The sequence below is a fragment of the Alligator sinensis genome, unplaced genomic scaffold (assembly GCF_000455745.1).
Source record: "Alligator sinensis unplaced genomic scaffold, ASM45574v1 scaffold588_1, whole genome shotgun sequence".
NCBI lineage: Eukaryota > Metazoa > Chordata > Crocodylia > Alligatoridae > Alligator > Alligator sinensis.
Window position 1 is genome coordinate 65,618 of NW_005842244.1, and position 21,635 is coordinate 87,252.

Below are 21,635 nucleotides of genomic sequence, written 5' to 3' on the forward strand. Positions count from 1 at the left end.
AAAATATTAAATGGACCAGGATGGCCACGACCTTTTTCAGATGCCCTGTGTGAGATACCTTAGATCTACAGGGTGTGTAGCCTTACTGTGGTGTCTCAGGCCAACTACCTTATAACCAAGAGCCACTATTTGAAAATTTGGCTGTTAAGTGGCTTACTCAAGGTCATGTAAGCAGTCAGCGGCAAAGTGCAGACTTACGTATCCAGTGTTTTACCTTACTCGCCGCAACATGCTTACTTATACTCTTTCTTATCCAGAGGCTGAGGCTCATGGAGTCTTTGAAGAGCTGCTTGCACAGAAAGAATTGGGATTTGTTGTATGCTGCCAATTTTGGGTTGTCCCTCTAGGCCCTTCTTTAGCCATTACGGTAGGATTTTGAGTACTTCCTAATCTTTGATGTATAAACACCCTCTGTGGCAGGAAAATACTGTTATTACATTTTACACGTGGGTATTAGGGCTGAGCGAAATGGCAATGTTCTGTTTCGACCAAAGTTTCGAGGTTTTGACGGAATAGCATTTTGGTTTGAATTTCATTTCAATTCAAAACAGCTCTTCCATTTCGCTTCGTTGAAACAATGAGACTGTTTTGATGCTGTTTCGATGTTTCGTCTGTTCGCTATAATGGGGAAGCTCGAAACAGCCTCTCATCTGGCAGGCAGATGGGGGCCCGCAACCCCAGGAGGGCAGCGGGGGCTGTGCCAGTCTTCTCAGGGATGTAGCCCCTGATCTGCCTGCCAGATGAGGGAGGGAAGCCGGGTGCTGCCACTGGGAGCTGGGGAAGGGAACGGAGCCCTATTGCTCAGGTCCCCTTTGCAGCGCTACGATTGGGCTAGGATTGGGAACTCAGCACAGCTGGGCTGATTTCTCTTCCCCTGCTCTGTGATTGGCTTCCCGCAGCCCGACCGCGGGAGATGGGGAGAGCCAGGGCTGCACTCCCCACTGCTGCTGGGAGCACAGCCCTGGTTCCCCGCTGTCTCCCACCACGTGGCTGCTGGCTGCTTGGAAACTTGAAACGTTTCAAAACTTTCAAAATGTTTCAACTAGCCTCATTTTGTTTCAAAGCCCTTCGTTTCAATTTGATTTCGCTGTTTTGAGCTCGAAATGAGTTGAAACAGTGTCGAATCGAAACAGCCGGTGAAATTTCGCACAGTCCTAGTGGGTAGCTAAGGCAGGGAAAGACCAAGAGACATAGGCGCCGACTTTTATTTTTGCTGGGGTGGCTGAAGATGATGGACACGTAGAAAGTTTTACACATTTCAGGTGACAACCCTCTTCCTGAGGGGAGCCAGGGCCCTCAGGCCGCCACATACTCGGCACCTCTGCTAAGAGATTTGCCCAAACTTACACAAAAAGTGGACGGCAGGTTTGCACCTAGGTCTCTATGGTTTGTGCTTTACCAGTAGATCATCTGTCTTGTTCTCTTCTAACGCAGTTTCAATGACCCACAGTCAGAGTAAAAATACTATATGTTGCCAGTTCATGACACTTGATGCTTTTCTTAAAACCCCTGTATTTTAGAAACCTGAGATTACAGGGGGATCACAGCTTTCCCTTAAAGGGAGAGGCAATTGTGGAGAAAAGCTTGAGCACAAAGACTCAAACACCAGCAAGCTAATAGAAAGACTTTACCATTTGTTATTGTTTAAGCACTAATTGTTTTAAATCAATGCTGAGGGAGGGTCTAATTCACAATGGTGGAACCTGTATAGTCAACAACACCATCAGACTTGCTACTACCATGCTAAAAATAATCAAAAGCATCCAGGCCCTGACCAGAATTTAAAAAGCACCATACGTTTTAATGTTTACCTCACATTGGCCAAATCAAATCAAAGTAAATATCAACAGAAATATTGCATAGAACATAAAACTATCCATTTGTGGTCTACCCATATGCTGCTTTATGACTTATTGCATTTTGCTTGTGTGTAAATCGTATACCACCAGCCTCCAGGGCATGTGGTCAGAGCAAGTAGCCTAGTCATCTGTGAGCGTTAGGCATTCATGCCTCAAATACCACACTCCAGGGTCTGCCTACATTTCATTGTAACTGCACCTCCTAGCAAGGTTATTGCCTATGTACAGTATCCATGAACATAGCAGCACTTGTCATCTGGGCTCCACTCGCTGCAGACATTTTCAGGTTAGTGGGCAGATGCTGCATAGCTTGCTTGCTAGTGTGCGTAGGCCTATTGGGGCTGATAGCTGGGGCTACTCATGGTAGTCCCTGCTATCCTTGGTACTAAGCTCCTGGAAGGTCAGGCCCTTAACAAGTCTTAAAATACCCACAAAAAATAGAGTAAAAGAGACTAAACGAGGCTAAGGAACAGTCGTTATCTTAGGGCAGTATGCTCAAACAAGGAACACATCATCATATTATATAAACGTGCCTCTTGGGGATTTCATTGCTAGTACATGACCATCAGGGTACCTAACTGTACCGTTGTATTTAAGAAAACAACAACATAGCCGCCCCTGGTATATGCATATTTACCCAATGACTCGTGTACAGCATTATGTTAGAAAATGATGAAACTGCATTTGGTTTTGAAAAAGTGAACGATGTGTGTTGATTCAGAAGCAGCAGTGGTGATTTCTGCATTAGAAATCAATGTGTTTAAGGAGAATTTGATTAGGGCTTAAACATTTTGCTTCTTCGTATTGTTTAGCTGCTTCATCCCAAATGCTCAGGTTTGCAATTTTTTTTTGTTTGGAAATTACACACCCAGCCAAATTTCTTATTTCCCCTTTGACAGGGCACTGCTGATGGTTATTGTTCTTTTCTAGCTGCATTACGCTGTCCTTGATTTTCGTTTCAAGCAGTCTAATGGCATGATGTCAAATCCTGCTAATTGGTTTAGGATTAAAATGCAGGGCCACATCACTCTCTTGATTAACTAGCAGCAAAACTGCTTTTGTCTAACGATCGTTTCCGAGGAGAAAGAAAAATAAAGCATATAAAGGAAGCTTTAGGCATCCTCAATGAAATGCAAAGGGAACTGCTTTCAGAAAGAAGTATAAGGGCCATACTAACTTTTGACTTCCATCGTCTCAAAAGCAGCAGCACAAAGAAAATAGATTATTAAAAAGAAGAGACTATTTTTTTATTAAGGATATGAACAGTGCCTAATACAATGAAGTCCATAACCATGGTCAGGCATTCCAGAGACTCTCACAAGTATTTATTAAATAACACCGGCGACAGATAACACTAGTCCAAGTTCTCCCCTCACTCATACCTGTACAACTCCATTCAAATCAGTGGGATTGCAGGACTGTAAGCAGGCAGGACTGTTCATGGCTAGACCAGATGCAAAGCCAATAACAATACAGCTGCTCTGAAGCAGCACTCTTCACCAAGACAAAATGAGGACTTCAGCAGAGCTCCCTAAGGCAGGTCTGAAACCCTGTTTCAGGGGGAAAAGAAAGGACATCTTATTCGTTATGCTGGCTGGATATAAGCAAAGAGACTTTTCCAGCAATGAACTCCACAAGGAAGAGGAAGAGATTTTACACTTACACCGGGCTCCCGCCCACAGTAACTCCACTTAATTCATTTTACAGCCTGAGCATTTTACCATAATTGCTTGGAAATTTACCCTCTAGTTCCCCTGCTGGACCATGACAACTGCGAGAGTCCAGGTATTTTCCACGTTCTGAGAAGGGCGCTGAAGAATTTATTTCAAAGAATAAATTAAGGTCATGATTCAAATGAAAGATAATAGGGTTGAGCTCAATAGTAAACTCAACAGTTAGACAGCTGATGAACGGGGCTATTTCTTGCCTGCAGAGACAGTGGTTTTTTGAAAAAGATTTTCCCGGTTGCAATATTTAATCTCTTTGGCTCCTGTTTTCTTTGAACAGCTGAGGGGCTTAATTTCCAGGGAATTAGATGCACTATTCATATCATTGTTAATGGTAACCATGCACATGATTTACCACACACAGTCCTGAAAGTCACCGGTTTCAAAGGAATAAAGCACTTCTGAGAACATTCATCATACTCCCTTGATTTTTGCGGCCAGGTGTTAGGTGAAAAGAACTTTATTTTCAAGGTACTGATGCATTAAACAGATCTTTGAACGTGACTCACTGAAAAAGGAGAAAATGAAATTAGCCATAGAAGGAAAAAGGAAATATAGCACCCTGCTTGCTCATCCGCCTGGTTACATTCAATAGAGGTGTTTAGGAGACAAAATGTGCTCCTTGTGTGCTCCTACTGGGGATTTGTTCTGGTTAACTTCTCCAGAAGTCGCAGTCAATTTGTGCTTGGTGTTCTACACCCTCCCCTGTCTGGCGTCCGTGTCTCCACATTTCCGCCTGAGGCTGAAAAGAAATCAAGGCCTTAACATGACTGCTCTGCTGCTAAAAACCAACCGTGCCTTGTGCAACATCCTGGAAAACTACCCTCCAAGGGCCAGCATCCTTGAAATCAAAATAAGGTTTGTATTGAGTTCAGTGGGATCTCACCCAAGTCTTGGAACAAACAGCCCCTAGAGGATCCATCCCCCATTTTCCAGAAAATATCTAAATATCTAGACACTATTGTGATGGGGGAACACAGTGAAAATGCACTCCTGGGAGATCAGAAGCCCTTGGGACGTCTCATCTGTTTGCTGGTAGACATCCAGAAATGCTGAATGTCTGCCAGCTTGTTCTGTACGTGGATGCAGAAGCTTCTGTTGAATTTATTGCAAAAAAACACATTTATGACACCCTGGTTGAAATGTGTCCTGGAACTTCCCTGGGCACCATAAATGCAGGACGGACATATAAATCACACCGCGCGATATGGATCTCTGACTCTAACCAGGGATCAGTCCAAAGCCTTCTTGGAGGTCCATGGCTATCCTAAATATGTTTCTGTGTAACAAACTGCTAGAGGAAGTACTTGAAACACTAGTATGGTCAGCATGCTGGACATGTAGAAATGCGTTTGGTTAGCTTGTGAGATTTCTGAGCAAGATGTCCTGTGTATCTCTTAAAAGCAAATGGCACGTTCTGGACAGCTGACTGCTCATGTACTAGGAAGTTATGACAACAGGTCAATGAATATGTGTGTGTGTGTATAGATATATAGATATAGATATATAGCTATATATATATAGCTAAGTGCAAGTGATATTATATATATAGTATATATTATATATATAGTATATATTATTATATTATATATATAGCTAAGTGCAAGTGCAAAGTGCAAGTGCAAGTGAAATACACTCAGACTTGTTATATGTTCTACATTAAGAGACACTAATCAAATGTCCAAAATGAAGTAGGTCCTATTCTATTAATGTTTATTTTGTGGACACAGTATAGGTGTATCAGAGCTAAAAATCACAGTATTGTAATTAGTGACATTTTCATAGAAACAAAATGCACATAACATTTAATAAATGTAGGCGGGGGCATGAAAGCAATTGTGTTTTACCCAGGGTCTTGAAGTTGTCAATCCATATGTAAGGATCTTGAATGAGAGGGGAAACACGCCTGGTATGACATGAACTAAATACTCAAGCTCATCCCCAAATGGTAGGAATCTACCATTTCTACCATAACAGAGAGCTGTTAAAAGGGGGGGGAAAGGCCTCCACAACTAGGTAGAAAACATTACACTAGAGGCTATTATGTCTTCATCTTTTCAATTTTCAGTTTTCCTTTATCCCTCCCACCTCACATTTCCAGCTATTTCTTTTCCGTGCTTCCCTTTGTTCAGATGCAATACCCTTACAGCAATATCCAAATAGCAAGATTTAAAGAATTATCATCCCAAAAGCAACCACATTTTTTTTTTTACCTTTAATTGATTCTTTTTCAAAATTAACAGGTAAAAAAAACCAAAAACCCCAAAAACCAACTTCTTATTTTCCCTCTAGCTGTCATACACCCTCTCCGCTCTCCCTGGGACCTGAAAGGGTAAATGTGAGAGCCAGGACAAACACAGTATCTTTAATAAAGGTCCCATTAATTATTCTTGAGCCTGGGAAGACTGGGTGAGCCTCCCAGAATTGCTTGACTGCTGTAGAACGAAGAGGAACTCAAAGCAGTAAGGTCTTTCAGTCAGCACAGATATTTGAAATCTGCAGAGAGAAGAGATGTCAGGAGTAAAACCAGAATTATTAAAATAGTCATCTTTCTGACCCTAACTATAATTTAAAAAGGGAGCTTTGGTTTGCTAAGAGTTACAGAGTATCTGTGGCTTATAGTCTAGTGACAGTCCCTGATCGATAGCAGTTGTTTCAAGAGAAGTGGCAGAAGCATGTGGTTTGAATTTAAAGTTTTAGAGTCTCAGTGTTACTCTAGGAAAGATGCTGCTCATGTCTCAATGGACCATACTTTTAAATCATCAGGAACCTGAACACTGCTCACTAAGTGACTGATAGGAGAAGAAATGAAAGTTACTATCAGAAAGGATATATAATGATTGCAATGATATAAGCAATGCCATTTTTAAATGCATAGAAAAAATATTACCGCCCTGACAAAAGATAACCAAAGATATCAAGCAAACTCTAATCCTTCCATTAAGAATATAATCCTAATAAAGTAACAAATTCTAGATGGCAGGGCAGGTTTACACATCTTTTAGTCTGGGAATAGAGCATTCCCATAAACATGTTATTGCTATGGGATCCCATCACAGTTAGCTGTATTGTTATGCTCCACTCTTTAGAAAGTAAAATTGTCCCTGGGCAGGAAAGACTGGGTGGATTTGTATCAAGATATTTATCCAACTAAATGTCCAAACTATAAGTTGTTCTGTATTTTTCCAGTTGGGAATTTTCTATCTTCCATAAAAAAAAGAAGATACAGATGAGCTATAATTGCTGGCTGCCACTAAGGTTTGCAAGTGTGGGCCCAGGAGGAATATACAGATCCAAGGAAAGGCATGTTGCATCTCCATATGAACTTAGCGTGTCCTCTCTTGAAATCGATTTTCTAATGCTTTACTAACAGTAATACTGTAATAACTGTAAGTACAGTATTAATCCAATGGATGTAAAATCTCTCTCATTGTTGCTATTACAATAGATGTTCATGAAACTGCATGCTTTTTACACAAATGCACTTGTGGTTTGAGTCTGCTCTCATTGAAGTTAATGGCAAAACAGCACTAATTTCAACACAAAAGAATCAGGCCTCTGTGAAGGGTAAAATTCTGGATCTCTGCATGAAGCCTAAGGAAATGGATCTTGCCTAGGGGATCTTCACATGGACACATAGCAATGGATCCTTTTCCTTCCCGGGCATAAAGCACCAGCACAACTGAGTGCTAAGACTCTTGGTCATTCTTCTCTCTGTGGGGATTTAAGCTGGTGGATCAGGCCCACAGAGCTACAGCCCAGATTACTGGCCTGTCCCCAGCTTCCCTGCAATAAGATTATCTCACATGGTCACAGTAAACGTTTAAAGTAGACCAATGCACAAACTCATGAGGAAAGTTTTGAAATCTTCCCTTGCACTAACAACTTGCAAACCTCAAAACTCTGCCCGCAGCTGCTTATCAGCTCTGGCAGTATTCACATTGATTTAACTCTACAGAAGGAAAATGGCAGTGAACTTATAAAATTTCAATTATAAATGAAATTATATGGAAATGAAATGAATTTATAAAATGCTTAGTCTTAACTTTGCTCCCTCTGCTTGGTATTTAATTCATTCCTAATTACAACTTTTCTCCCTAATGTCTTGCTTTCAATTGCAATGCTGATCATCACCCATGACGTAGCTGTTGGGATACAAGAAATGGAGTTATGTTGGGTTTTGTGAGGTCAAGCCAGTCCATGAAGGAGAAGAGCAGACATATCTCTCTTGGTGTCCCTGTTTGCAGTGCCTTGTTACCCATTTTTCCTTCCTTTGTGCAAGGACACACCTCTGAGCTGTTTGGCTTGGTAATGGCTTTCCTCCCTGAAAATGATGAAAGGTCACTGGGTGTCCAGTACTCCAAATCCATCTCTCCTTCTCACCTTTTTCCAGAAGGCCTGAAACTAAATAGACTTCTGTTACAGAACTCGCAGCCGATGCAATCGCCGCACATTCGATTACAGGCATTATATGAGGCAGCCAGCAGGGTCAACGGCTTGTGGTAGTTGCATGACAAGAGCAAAAAGTGTGAAAAAGTGGGGGGAAAGTATCATAGAGAGAATAAAATATTGTTTAACATCTTAAATGACATATGTTCTGTTTTCATATATTGATAAAAAGGGGCATTTAAAAAATAGAACACAGTAACTCAGCTCACAAACTGTTAAAAAGTCAAACTTTACATAATTTAGCTTGAGATCCCAGCATGTGTCCCCATGAGCAGGAACGCATGTTCCCCGGGGTCAACTGGCAGCAGCACATATTTGTGCCACTGCTAATCATTCCCCAGGAACGCCCTTTCATGTGCACTCTTGTGCATGGCAAGTTGTCCAGGGTGGGGTGGGGGCGGCTGGGTCCAGCACCTGGGCTGGCTCTAGTAGCCTTACCTGGGGCCCTGTGGTCTCCTGGGGCTCTTGTGGTGAGCTGGGCACGCAGAGCCTGGCCGGCAGCTGGAGCATGGCTCTGGCTGGCCAGGCTCTGGTTTTAGGCAGCACAGGCTGCTGCCACATACGCCGTGCCATTTTTTTTGGCATGAGTATTTTTGACATCTGGATCTCCTGATGTCAAAAAAAGCCACCACGCTGAAAATTAGCAGCACAGTGAATGTCTGCATATGTGGTGCATGCAGTTTGCGGTGCTGCAAACCACATGTGCGTGCTCATCTGGATGTGCCCCCAGTGTCCTTTTGCTTTACCCCTGAAGGCTCTGTAGTCTGTACAAAGTCTGAAGGCTGGAACAGAGATGATGTATGCTGATGATAGTGCAACTGTACCATCTCACACTGGCTGAATATCTAGCCCAGTGTCCCTGTTCTTCATTACCAACCACATTGGCGCCTTAAAAATTTGCACTGCAGCAGTGTAAAATAGGACCTATCACAATACAAATGAGAGCTTAATGAAAAGCCATTAAAAAAAATTCCTCCCCTCAAGAGTTTAAAGTGGGTGAGGGTAAATATATAAACAATGGATTAAACACAAATGTTCTTGCATTAATTTGGATGGAAAGGCAAGGCAAGGAAAGGAAGAAAGAAAAGAAACTAAAGAACATAAGCAATTACTCCTACACATTAACTATTGTTTGAGGACTGGTAGATATAGCATGCAATGTTTACACTCCAATGTAGGCAAGTGGCACAGAAGATCTCTGTAAACAAGTGAACTGAAATTACTTACCAATCCAAAACGGTTGTTTGCCGGCAAACTTCCAGAGCCATACCATTTCTTTTTGGGAATGCACGTTGGCTAAGTGACCATCAGACCTACCAGTAAGACACCAAAGGCCAAAGGGAAAATGAGACCTAATATTTTATTGTCTTGCCCTAGCCATCCTTACTTACATTCAGACAATAAATACTCTTGTCCTGCAGTCCAAAAAAAGCATTACATTCTTTATCAGCAGTTTTTAAACTACTCCACCCAAGCAGGATGCATGTGTCCCATCACTGATATAACATTAATTTATTATTTGTATAATGGTAGTATCTAAAGGGTTCATCTGAGATCCTTGTACAAGCGAGAGACAGTCCCTGCCCCCAAAGGTCTTACAATACAAAGAGTGGGAGGGAGAGGAACGTAAGTACTGAAAGATGAAGTGAACTGCCTACAGTCACACCACACATTGGCAGCAAAGCTGGGGAAAAAGCCCAGTTCTCCAGAACTTGGTCCAGGGTCCTATACATGAGTAACAGGGGGATCAGTGGGGATTAGGAGAGACCTTGTTCCCCCAAGCACCTCCCGGAGTAACAAGGAATAACGGCCATAAGTTGTTAGAGAGTAGGTTTAGACTAGACATTAGAAGACACTATTTCACAGTCAGGGCGGCTAGGATCTGGAACCAACTTCTAAGGAAAGTGATGCTGGCTCCTACCCTGGGGGTCTCTAAGAGGATGCTTACCTAGCTGGGATCATTTGAGCCCAGTTTTCTCTCCTGCCCACAGCAGGGGGTCGGACTAGAAGATCTGCAAGGTCCCTTCCGACCCTACATCTATGAATCTATCTATGAATCCATAAACTTTGAACATCCATCAGCAACTAAAGAGACTGAATGAAATGCTGAGACCAGTCAGGCTGCATAGAAACCACTTTGTGTCACCAAATTATGAGGGGTTTTATCAAGGACTAATCATGGCTATCCCTTGTTGATTCAATAGCTGATCAAACTAAGCACTCCCAATCTGAGCAGACTGGATGAGTTGTCACCAAATCCAAAACTTTGGCTTGGACCCATTTTACTCTGATGGACTTCCATCTTTATGTTTGCTTTAAAGCAATCATATATTTACCAATGATGTTTTTATATATATATATATATATATATATATATGTGTGTGTGTATATCTCTCTCTCTCTCTCGATATATTTCTAGATATAGATATGACTAATACATAACAGGACTGGCTTTGGGATGTACATTGAACAGTTGATCTCTAAACAGGACTCTTTACACCAAAACAGCTAAACATTCAATATATAACTATTCTCACTGCTCATTCTAACTTCCTGTTCTGTTTTATAGCATGTGTTCAGCATATTGGCACTCTGCAAATTAAATAACTTTAGGTACCTTTATAAACCCTAGTAAGATAGATGTTTATGAGATATTGTAAACACTTTTGGCATGCAGACACGTGTCTTCAGTTTGATTATTTGTCTTGTTGAGAAGCTATAGAAAAGCAATCTATTTTGAACTGTTGATTAGAGGAATGTTGCTCATATCCCCAAAACATAACATTCCTAATCCCATCCTCATTTCATTTTTAAGAAATGAGTTTTGTATCTGGCATGTGTGTCATTTTTAAACAGAGCCATTTCTTTATACAGCTTTTTCACGATGGCTTCCCTCTTATAATATGAACACCATACAAAAACTCTTGGATCCGTACGCCAAAAGGAAAACAAATGGAAAAGACTGTTTGTCACATTATTACAGTCTGAATAGATGTCATGTTCAATAAGTCTATTGCTTAAAAAGGGCAAAAATGACAAGATTTTTTACCATTACAGATTTCTTTTATTCATTCTGCAAGCGTGACTTGTCAACTCTTTTATTCCTTTTGCAAACACGGTCAGTTTGTCTTTTTTATGTGGACATTTATCTCCAACGAGTTCTATAAAAATTGCCATGATAAACCTTAATGACTCTTTTAGACTGATGGTTTTCTCTAAGTATATACTGTTCTGCCAGCCAACTGGGAAATGTCCATCCCGCAGATACATGCAGGACTGGATCCTACTTCACATACTGAGCATCTAGGGCCTTGGACACACGTTCATTTGTAGTCTTGCAAAGTGCCTCCGTGTCTTAATACAAAGACCTATGGGGGTATGCATATAGGCAGAGAGCGGCATTTTATGTCCATTAAACTAATCTAATGTGCCATTTGCTAGTACCAACACAGACCGGTACTATAAAAACTAGGGGTGCACCAATAGAGATTTTTTGGGCCAGTACCGATGGCCAATATTTAACAAGCCATATCAGCCAATACCAATCCAATTCCAATATTCAGCCCCACAGCATGGAGAGCAGCTCCTGGCTGGTAAGTATGTTATGGGGAAATGGGTGGGGGGGAGGGAAGGATCATAGGGGGACAGATCGAGGACCCCGCGATGAGGAAGGGAGTATGGCTGGCACTGGGGCAGGGGCAGGGCAGGGGCAGGGGCCGGTGCTGTCCAGCCAGGGTGGAGCATGGGATGCAGATGCAGCTTGTCTGGGAGGCACGGAGGGGTGGGTGCAGTTCCCATTGCTGCATGCACCCTGAGAGGGCATAGGGGGCATGTGCCCCCAGATCTGTGTGTGGGGGATGGCAGGCTGCTGCTGTGGGCTTAATTTCATTAAAATGTTCTTATTGGCTAGGGAAGACATTTACATTCATATTTACTTTCTCAATCTATTTTAATCTACTTGTGTTTATACAAGAGGCTTTTATAAACCCCACAGCTCATATTTTCACTTTATAATGGAAAGTAAACATAAAAAAAGAGTCTGATAGAAAAGAAAATAGAACTGAAATAGCTCCCAACCTACCGCTACCATCAGCACAACAGCAGCAAAAGTTTCAGGCACAAATTTGCCCAGTTGTAATCTTATATAAAAAAGTATACTTGCAGGCATTTTTAATAGCTTACTTTCCTAATACTAAATTAACATTCTTAATTGGTTTGAGAGCTGATAAAATAGATCAATTCCTCAGCCTGGCAACCTCAAATCAAATAGACAATTCTTCTAGCCCCCAAGGAGAGAGAGAAATTATCAGTAGATACTTACAGTATAGTCTTTATTTAAAAAATAGAGAATTGCCATTAAAAAAGCTCCTTTCATTGAATGGACATGCACAGGTAAGTGAATTGTTAGTAAAAGCAGGCATAATTTTGCAGCAATACATATAGAGGTGTGACAAATCTATATATATTTATGTTTGTCTAGTCGACGTAACAACATACAGAGTAATGCAGACAGTGAATAAGGACATATTTTATCCATCCTATCCATTCCCTCATCTCTGAGAATATCCACTTCATCACTAGTAACAAAACTATCATGTTTTCCTATCACCCATACCTGTAATTTGGGGCCCATTTTTTAACCTACTCTGCACTTCCCTGTCATAACCAAATCTTGGCACTTCTTCCTCCAAAGCATTTCCAAGATCTGATTGTCCCTCTCTATGGTTAGAAAGGTTCATTTGCAAATTACCTGTTACTCAGACTTTGTAGAACAGCAATAAGTTACCACAATTGTCTTTGATCACTCCATCCATTTATCTTTTAGGACTTACGAGTCCCAAATCACACGGTTAACTTTATCCACATTCAATTGAATTGCTCAGGTAATAAAATCAAGTATGCACACATTTATTTGTCGACCTGGGTCTTACTTTGTGAGCTCCATGGGGCAAGAAGCCACCCCTTCTTTCTGTATTGGTGAAACTACCGAAAACAAATGCATAGTAACAATGAGAATAATTATTTAGATCAACACAATTAATTTCTCAAAGTCTGAACTGCAAAGCAAAAATGAAAATCAATAGCAACTTGATTGCACAGAAGATGAAGGGAATTTAGCTTGGAAACAGGTTTGGGGCTCTTCTTTTTAAAAGTGTTTCCCCTTTTATTCTGTAAATTCTTGGGATTTCTTGATTCCCTGGAGATGCCCCAGAAGCATCATCACAGACTTCAGCAGGTCTGTGCAATCTTCTCAATCCACGGCATTTTTCACGTCAAAGAATGGTTGCATTTGTGGGTATCTTCAAGAACTAACCAAGGGCAAAAAAGCTAAACTAAAACTGATTAGATAGTTCTCATTTCTTTTGTTCCATTTCCCCTTAGCCCAGCTAGTCATCTAAATTTAGCACCTTCTTTTGTTTTGCAGCTCACCTTACAGAGTGAGGAAGGTGAAGGAGGTGGGAACACATGGACTTCAGGCCTTTCTATAAATGTCCCCCCTTTCTAAACAGAAAACCTTTGAAACCAAGATGCTGTTCACACATGCTTCCAGGCCAAAATATCTTGCCTGTATTTTTTTTCTATAATTAAATCTAGCCTACATTGCTCACAATTGTTTTATGAACAAATTAAAGGAATCACATTTACCTTCCTTTAGTTTGCCTTTTGGTTTGGGATCTTTTAACTTCAAAAGCATTTTTTTTTTTAAATCTATGGAAAAAAGAGAACAAGCAACTATTTAAAAAAAAATCTTCTTTCTTTCCTGTTTGAATCTAATAAAAATGTTAAAACTGAATGGATATTTTCCCTTATGAAAAACATATGAAGGAGACAAGGAACCTAGTATTCTGGGGAGATACTGTAAACAGGACAAAATGGGAACTGCGGAAATATATAGTTTAAGACCTTTATTTGCTTCTAGCTCTTTCCAGGCATCACACAAGCTTTCCTGCAGATCTTGTTTCACCTTAGTGAAACCATTTTCATAACTTCTCCAAAGCCTGAGCTTCAAGGTCAGCCCTATGTTTTGCTGGAAAGGGAGAAATATTAACAAGTGTGACTAACCCATTCTCTGTTCCCTTCTTAAATTTTCCAGAGTTTGTCAGCAAGCATGAAAGCAATAGATCAAAGCTCAAGGTTTTTTTTGTTGGAACTGAATGTCAGGGCGAATGCTGCAGAGGCAAAAATCCCAGCACTTCCAAGGAGCTGGACTGCAAGGTCAATTAAAAAGGGGGAATTAGCAAAAATGACCTCAAGCTTCTGGAAACACACACACACACACTTTCCCTCTAGTATATCTTTTGGTGACCTGAGATATTTGCCAAACAACTCCTTGAGCACACATCATTTTGGGTCTAAGTGTGTGCATGTATGGGGGCAGGGGTTGGGAGGAAGGGGCTTAAAGCTTCCTTTGTGCTCGCCAAATGCTGAGATGGCTGGAGACTGGTATGTCTCCCATGGAAAATTAGAGAGAGACTGGGATTACATGGGAGACTAGTACGTCTCCCATGGAAAATCTCACGCAGGACTTGCGTGCTGTCCATGAAGCTCTGCAGAGATATGGGTATACCTTCTGCTATCCACAAAATGTATTTCCTTCCTCCATCCCTGGGATGTCCTCTACAACAGAGTTTAAGGAATAGATCAGAGCAGAGTTGATTATATCAGTCAGATGCTTCCAAGGGAATTTTCCTCCACCATCAGAAGCAATGACAGTCTGGATAAGCACCAAGAAACTAACAGGTTTTTATTATTGTTTTTTAATTTATGTACCATCCTCATAAATAGCGCCTACTAGGAATAGGGACCTCACTGCACTAGGCAATAAATAAATGCATAATGAGAGGCAGCCCCTGCCTCAAGCATCTTATAAACTAATTCTGTTCAAGTCACAATAATCATCAGAAAGGAAGTGGAAGAGAAGGGCAGAAGTAGCAGAAATCACAAGTCTAATAAACATCTATGTGAATTATCTCTACCAGTGGTTCTCAACATTTTTAAACTCAAAGCCACCCTGGATATGCTCAAGGCACCCCTCCGAAAATGCCAGATCTTCATTTTCACTTGTTTCTTGACTACAGAAAAATAATGGAGCAATTCTTCTGTTTGCAAAGAACTCACCAGGTCCACAGCAGGCCTCACGGCAGAATGTGTTCAACACTATGGATCCCCGTTTGAAATCTCCGTGTTGATCTTGTGCGTTATATTTGCACACCTAACAGTGCTAACATTGTGTGGCACCCTGCAGCACCCCTGAAAGGATGCCAAGGCACCCTGGGAGTGCCACAGCACTCTAGTTGAGAACCAGTGATCTATACCATGCAGGTCCACAAAAGGAGACAGAAATCTGGTGACAAAAGGGTGACAAGAGACCTCTAGTACTGCCCACCAAAAGAGAACCAAAATAGAAAAGCTGCAACTCCTGAAATGGCATTGCCATGTCGCCCATTGACTACAGCCTGGGTGAAACAACAGCATTCAGGTACAGCTAATATTTCATATACCCTAAAACCCTCAAATCCAGGCTCAGACTCTAAGCTCAGATACGTAGGGGACACTTGCATCGTTTATCCCCAATTTTAGCTCTGGAATACCAGTAATCTCAAGGATTACTGTGAGGATACTCAGATCCAAGGCTCCAGCCCTATTTAGCTCTGACAACAACAAAAAAGGAGGAAACATCAAAACATTTTAGGCCTTAAATAGAGTTTGGTTCAAGCAATCAACAGATGTTAAGTGCAGTTTTCATCTTATCCAAAGCTCTTCATTCCTGATACAGTCGTATTACCCTTGGGGATGTATTTAATTATCATCTTGGCTCCATCTATTTAAAAACATGCTTCAACTTTTAGAATATATTTTCCACCTACCCAACTGAACTAATTAGAAACCGTCATGTTCTTTTTTGGTTCAGATCTTGCTTTCCTCTTACATGATGTTAATCTGCAAAGCAGAACATACCAGAATATGTACATAAACTCTTCCATTGACCAAATTATTTTTACTTTCTTGGAGAGCTCAATGATTTTTTCCTCCATTGAGTAAGGGAGGTAATTCTAACTCAAGACTGATGCATGTTATCTTGAACAGCAGTGAATTTAGAGGGAAGCCTCCACACCCAAAGAACTATCCATGTGCTCTAATGCATGCAGCTGGAAAGCTTCTACGCCAGCAAGTAGTTTCAGGTCACTTAAAGAACTCTCAAAGACAAGACCCTAAAAATAAAATACATGAACTCTGGCCCCATTTTCCACCCTCCCCATTTAACAGTTCTGAGCCCCTCAGTCAATTGACATCTGGAGGAGTAATGAAGTAACTAGAGATGTGGGATAGCAGGAAGGTCTTCATGAGGCAGTCTCTTGGTGCTCTAGTTGAGTACCCAATGGCAGTGGGAGGCCTAAGCAGGAACTCGTTCCCCTCTCATCAGTGAGAAGTACACAACCAGTAGATTTCAAAACACCATGAGTTGCCTTCCCAGGACCTGTCTGTCCTTGCTGAAAGAGAATACAGAAGATGTGAATCCTTTTATGGGCCAGATTTCTAAACTAGGCCCCACACTCAAATCCCAGATCTGAACATCCTATTTTAGGGAGTATTTGCTTCTGGAATTGAAGTTCTTAGTTTTGGCCCACCTTTACTCACAGCTTCCTGCAACATCAGTCTGCTCATTTCCCACCAGACACGCATCCTTATAGACTAAGTACGACAGTCAAAAGGCCCAAGGCTGAATCAATTCAGTCTTTGCAGGTTAGGCTAAACTGCAGAGATTAAACTGAGAAACAAGTGAACAGACATTCACTTTTGATTTGGGAATTGCAACCAGATGCCTGCAGTGGCTCAGGGCAGAAGCTGGGGGGGGGGGTGTTAGAGTACACCTGTCCACCACTGCCAAAGGGAAGAGACTGAAGCTCCAAGGCTTTAACTCCTTCCTGCTCAAGTGGAGGGGGTATAGCCAGGCTGCAGCCCCAGGCTAGCAAGCTGGAGGATGGGGGTTTAAATCACACAGGACCCCAGCACAGGACTGCTTGAGGTGGGGAGAGGCAGACCCTGTCAGGCTGAGGAGGGGGTGGGTGGGAAAAAAGGTAGTGGCATTGAATTTATAAAAGCTTGAAGAAGAATAGTCCTTTCTCTGAAGCAAACATATATTGAACACAGCAATTTGCAACCTCAAGCACACAACAAAGAACAACCAAAAATCTTCGCCTAAGCTAAGATACAGCCCAGTAAAACACAGTGAGAGCACACACAAGAGAAAGCCATGCATAAATCAACGTAATCCTGAGGGCAGAGCATCTCCTTACAGACAGGTATTCAGAAGGTCCTTCTTAGGGGATCAGCAGGTGGTCTTAGGTTTTGGAATGGAAATCCCACAGGCCTCATCTCTACTTGGGTTTTTACAGGTGCACTTGCACCCCCTTCTCCCTCTTGGGTGCCTTGACATGAGGATGCTTGTCAACTATAGCACCCTTGGCAGCACTCTCATGCAATCAGTGTCTTTTGTCTCTGCTTAGGTATTCCAGTCTCCCACAGCTGATAGGGGACCAGTCCCTCCAGCCCCAGTTCCCAGCCTCTTCCCCCTCCCCCATGGTCCAGAGAAGTTGAGGGGAATTACGCCCCCTTGCCCCTCCCTTTATCAACTGCTTGCCTCAGTGTTTGCCAGAGGTGGGAGGGTGTGCAGTCTGCTGGACTCATGCCATCCCCCTGCCAAGCAGACCCCAGCTGGGGTCTCATGTTGGTGGGAGAGGGGGGTTAAAACTCTCTCTCCTCCACCTGTGCTTACCTGCCCACACCCCTTGCTCCCTCCACTCCAGCGGGGAAAAGTCTGGCAGGGACTGCCTCCCGACCACATCCCCCAGGCAAACCCAGCTGCTGTCTCCAGCCAGGTACCCCAATCCCACCCCCTTGTCAGCCAGCCCTCACTGCTCCAGCTAGAGAACAGAGGAGCAGGGCCAGCCCTGCTCTCTGGAGCAAACAGCCTAGCCCAGCCCAGGGCTGCAAAGCATCCTGGGATGCTGGGGGACTGTGATTTAACTTGAACTAGGAAGGGGTCTGGGACAGAAGTTTTATAAACCGGTTTGGCCTAACTCAGTTAACTCTGATACCACATTCAACCAGGTTTATCTTAAACCAGTTTCCACCATTTAAAAACTGGTTTATGTGCACTGAACTTCTGTTCTGTTACACGTTTAAACCAGTTTTGGATCACTGAAGCTGGTTTATATGTAACATCTGTCTCTAGCCATAAAGCACTGAGATCTTGGAAAGAAAAGCACTTGATATATGCAAAATATTATTAAATGCTTCAGAGTCCTCCTAATGCCATTCTTTACCGCATAGCTGCACTATATGACAATAGGGACAAAAGGAACCATGCTGGAAAAGGCAATACCAAATCCTTGGGAAGCCTTTAGTAACCTTCAGTATTTTTAAACTTTGCCTCTAAAATTAGGTTGTAGATCTGTTAATAGCACCTTTAGCCAGGAGCTGGCAGGCTGAATTATTGCCAGTTGGAGCCTTAAGCAATTAAAGTAAGAACTGGCTCTGCAGATCTAGGATGAGATATACAAGACCTGCTACAAAGACATAGTCCTACAGGGTTTCAGAAGCAGCCTATTCAAATGAAGAGCAGCAAATCCAAAAGAAAAAATAAATAAATAAATAAATCACATAATATATTATCCTTACATGTGCACATATATAATTAGATTTTAGGCAATTCCAGATTTCTGGATTAAATACAATACCATGCGGCTCCATTAGGACTCTGGCTTTTAGAAAATTATCAAAAAAATAATATATAAAATTCTGAAAGCTTTTTGGATGCCTGGCAGCATCATTATGCAATTTATTAATATGTGGGCAGAGTGACTAATACCTCTTAGGATATATTTAGTTGAAAAAAAGAGAGAGAGAAAAGAACCAGCTATAAGTTGATGGTCTGTGCCAGCACCATGGAGTGGGATACAGCATTCTGTTCCAGTCCTCAATAACTGAGAGCACATAGCAAACCTAATCCTCCTTTCACATATAAATGGCTGGCTGTGAACAACACAGGCCACAGAACTTCATTCACTGACTGATTTACTGAGCCCAATAACTTCTGCTTGACTAACACATCCTCTGGAAAGGCATCCAGCCTTGATTTGAAGGTTTCAAAAGGTGAAGGATCCACTTTAGCTTTTTCCAAAGGTTAAGGACCTGGGCTGTATTTCTCACTTGTATTTGCCCGGCTTTAACACCCACTCATAGCTTCTTGCTATTCCTTTGCTCACTTGATTAAAAGAGCCCTGCCTCCTTAGGGAGGCATAGTACAAGTATGCTGTTTCAGGTAGTAACCACTGTAAGGCCTTTTTTCCAGCCTTCAAATCATTCTTGTAAAATCTTAGCCTCAGTTTTACTATCTCTATTTTATGAATTAGAGCACCTGATTTATGAAATCAGCTTAATGATATGTGTTTCTTCACCAGGCTACCCTAAAGCCAGAGGCCAGAAACTGTCCCACTGGGTATGCAATTTGCACTTGGAGAAAGGCAAACCCACAATAATGGGAGGTCCATCTTCCTCTCTCCTTACCATTCTCTGCAGGCCATTTCAACACTCTCCCAGGTTGCATTTCTAACTGGATTCAGAAGGTAGCAATGTTTGTCCTGGAGGGTCCACCCAAAAGAATATTTCCTGGACTTAGGCACCTAGGGAAAAAAAGAGAAGCAAGGGGATTGCACTTTCTTTACATACCTTTTGTAGGAACCAGCTCCCATATGAGTGGCTTCGTTCTAATATGAACAATGTTATACCCACCCAGTAATAGAGAGTGGTACAACTGGGTCCAGTAAGCAACAGTGGTGCCAGGTGAGGGAGGCTAATTGGTAACAGGTAGAGGAACACCAACAGAGCCACAGTGCAGAGCAAGTCTTGCCAAATGAATCAATCAATAATTTAATGAATTGTTCCTTCTTCTTTTCTGTTTGTGAACTGTTCATGAAGAGTTTGTGCAATAAACAGATTAGAAGAAAGTAATAAATAATTTCAAATCTTTTACAGAGTTATTGTTTGGTTAGTTATGTAGCTATATAGTAGGGGTGTGCGAAATGGGCCCTATTCGATTGGGATTCGGATTCGGCCCAAATCAGGGACTGTGATTTGATTAATGGATTTGGATCACTGCCCCTGATTCGATTTGCTGACGAAGAATCTGAAGATTCAATGCTGATTCGGATGATCAGATGAGGAGGCTGCCTGTGTATGCAAGCAGCAATAGCAAAGCTTTCAAACCCCATGAGCCAGACCCCAAACTTTATGACATTGACTTTAAAAAGATAATAATGATGCTTTAAACATAATAAACAGTGAAGGGTTGCATTCTGGCCTTTGACCCAGATCATATTTTCTCTGCAACCACAAAGGCTAGATGCTTACTTTGTTCCTTTATAACAGCTGAGATCCTGGCATATTCGCATGACTCCATGCTCTAGGGCTTTAAGGAAAATACAAAATATTGCAAGATGCTTAATGAAACTGCAAACACTATGTCAACTCCTAAAGTGCTGTTAATATGACCCAAACTTCTTTTGACTCCTCGATAAGCCAATTTCCTGTCATTCTGTCTTGAACATTTGGCTTATATGTGAGTGTATACAGTAGCCTAGTAACTAAATGCTAGTTGTTTGACAGTAATGACAACACTGATGTCCAAAAATTCCATTCGATCCAGACAGAAAGCTGAGTGCTCCAGTAGGGACAAATCTAATAGGGCTGTGCGAAGCTTTGGTCCCTGATTCAATTCAGAGGAAATTTGGCCCGATTCAGTGGCCAAATCTCCAAATCCAAATCGAATCAGAGGACCCTTTAATCTCTCTGAATCACATCAGAACCCTCCAAATCAATTCGGAGAGATTTGGACAGATTTGGTGATTCGGATGTAGATACAGCTTTAAATGTTTTTTTCTACATACCTCTAGGTATCAAGGGCTCTGAACAGTGCAGTGCTGGGGTGCATGGAGTATCCCACAGAAGCACAGGGGGCTCTCCAGTGTGCTCGGCAGCAGACTGAGTGCTTCTGGTCCACTTCTTGGTCCACTGGGGCCCCACTACACCCTTGTGGCTCAGCAACTGGTGCCTCCTGGGTCTGGGGGGGCACCCAGGGTCCCCCCCCGTGGCCCATCGCCGAGTCGCAGGGGCACGGGGGTGGGGGAGGTTCATGAAGAGTTTGTGCAATAAACGGATTAGAAGCAAGTCATAAATAATTTCAAATCCTTTACAGCTTTATTGTTTGGTTAGTTATGTAGCTCTATAGTAGGGGTGTGCAAAACAGGCCCTATTCGATTCGGATTCAGTGCAAATCAGGGACTGTGATTTGATTCGTTGATTCAGATCGCTGTCCCTGATTCGATTCAGCTGAAGAAGAATCTGAAGATTCAATGCTGATTCAGAGAATAAGCGATTCAGGCATAGAAACAGCTTTAAAAGTTTTTTCTACATACCTCGAGGTACCAGCGCAGCTTGTGAACGCTGCGATGCTGGGGCAGATGGAGTGTCCCACAGAAGTGTGGGGTGGAGGGCCGGCCTCCACATGCTCAGCAGTAATCCTGGAAGCGGATCAGAA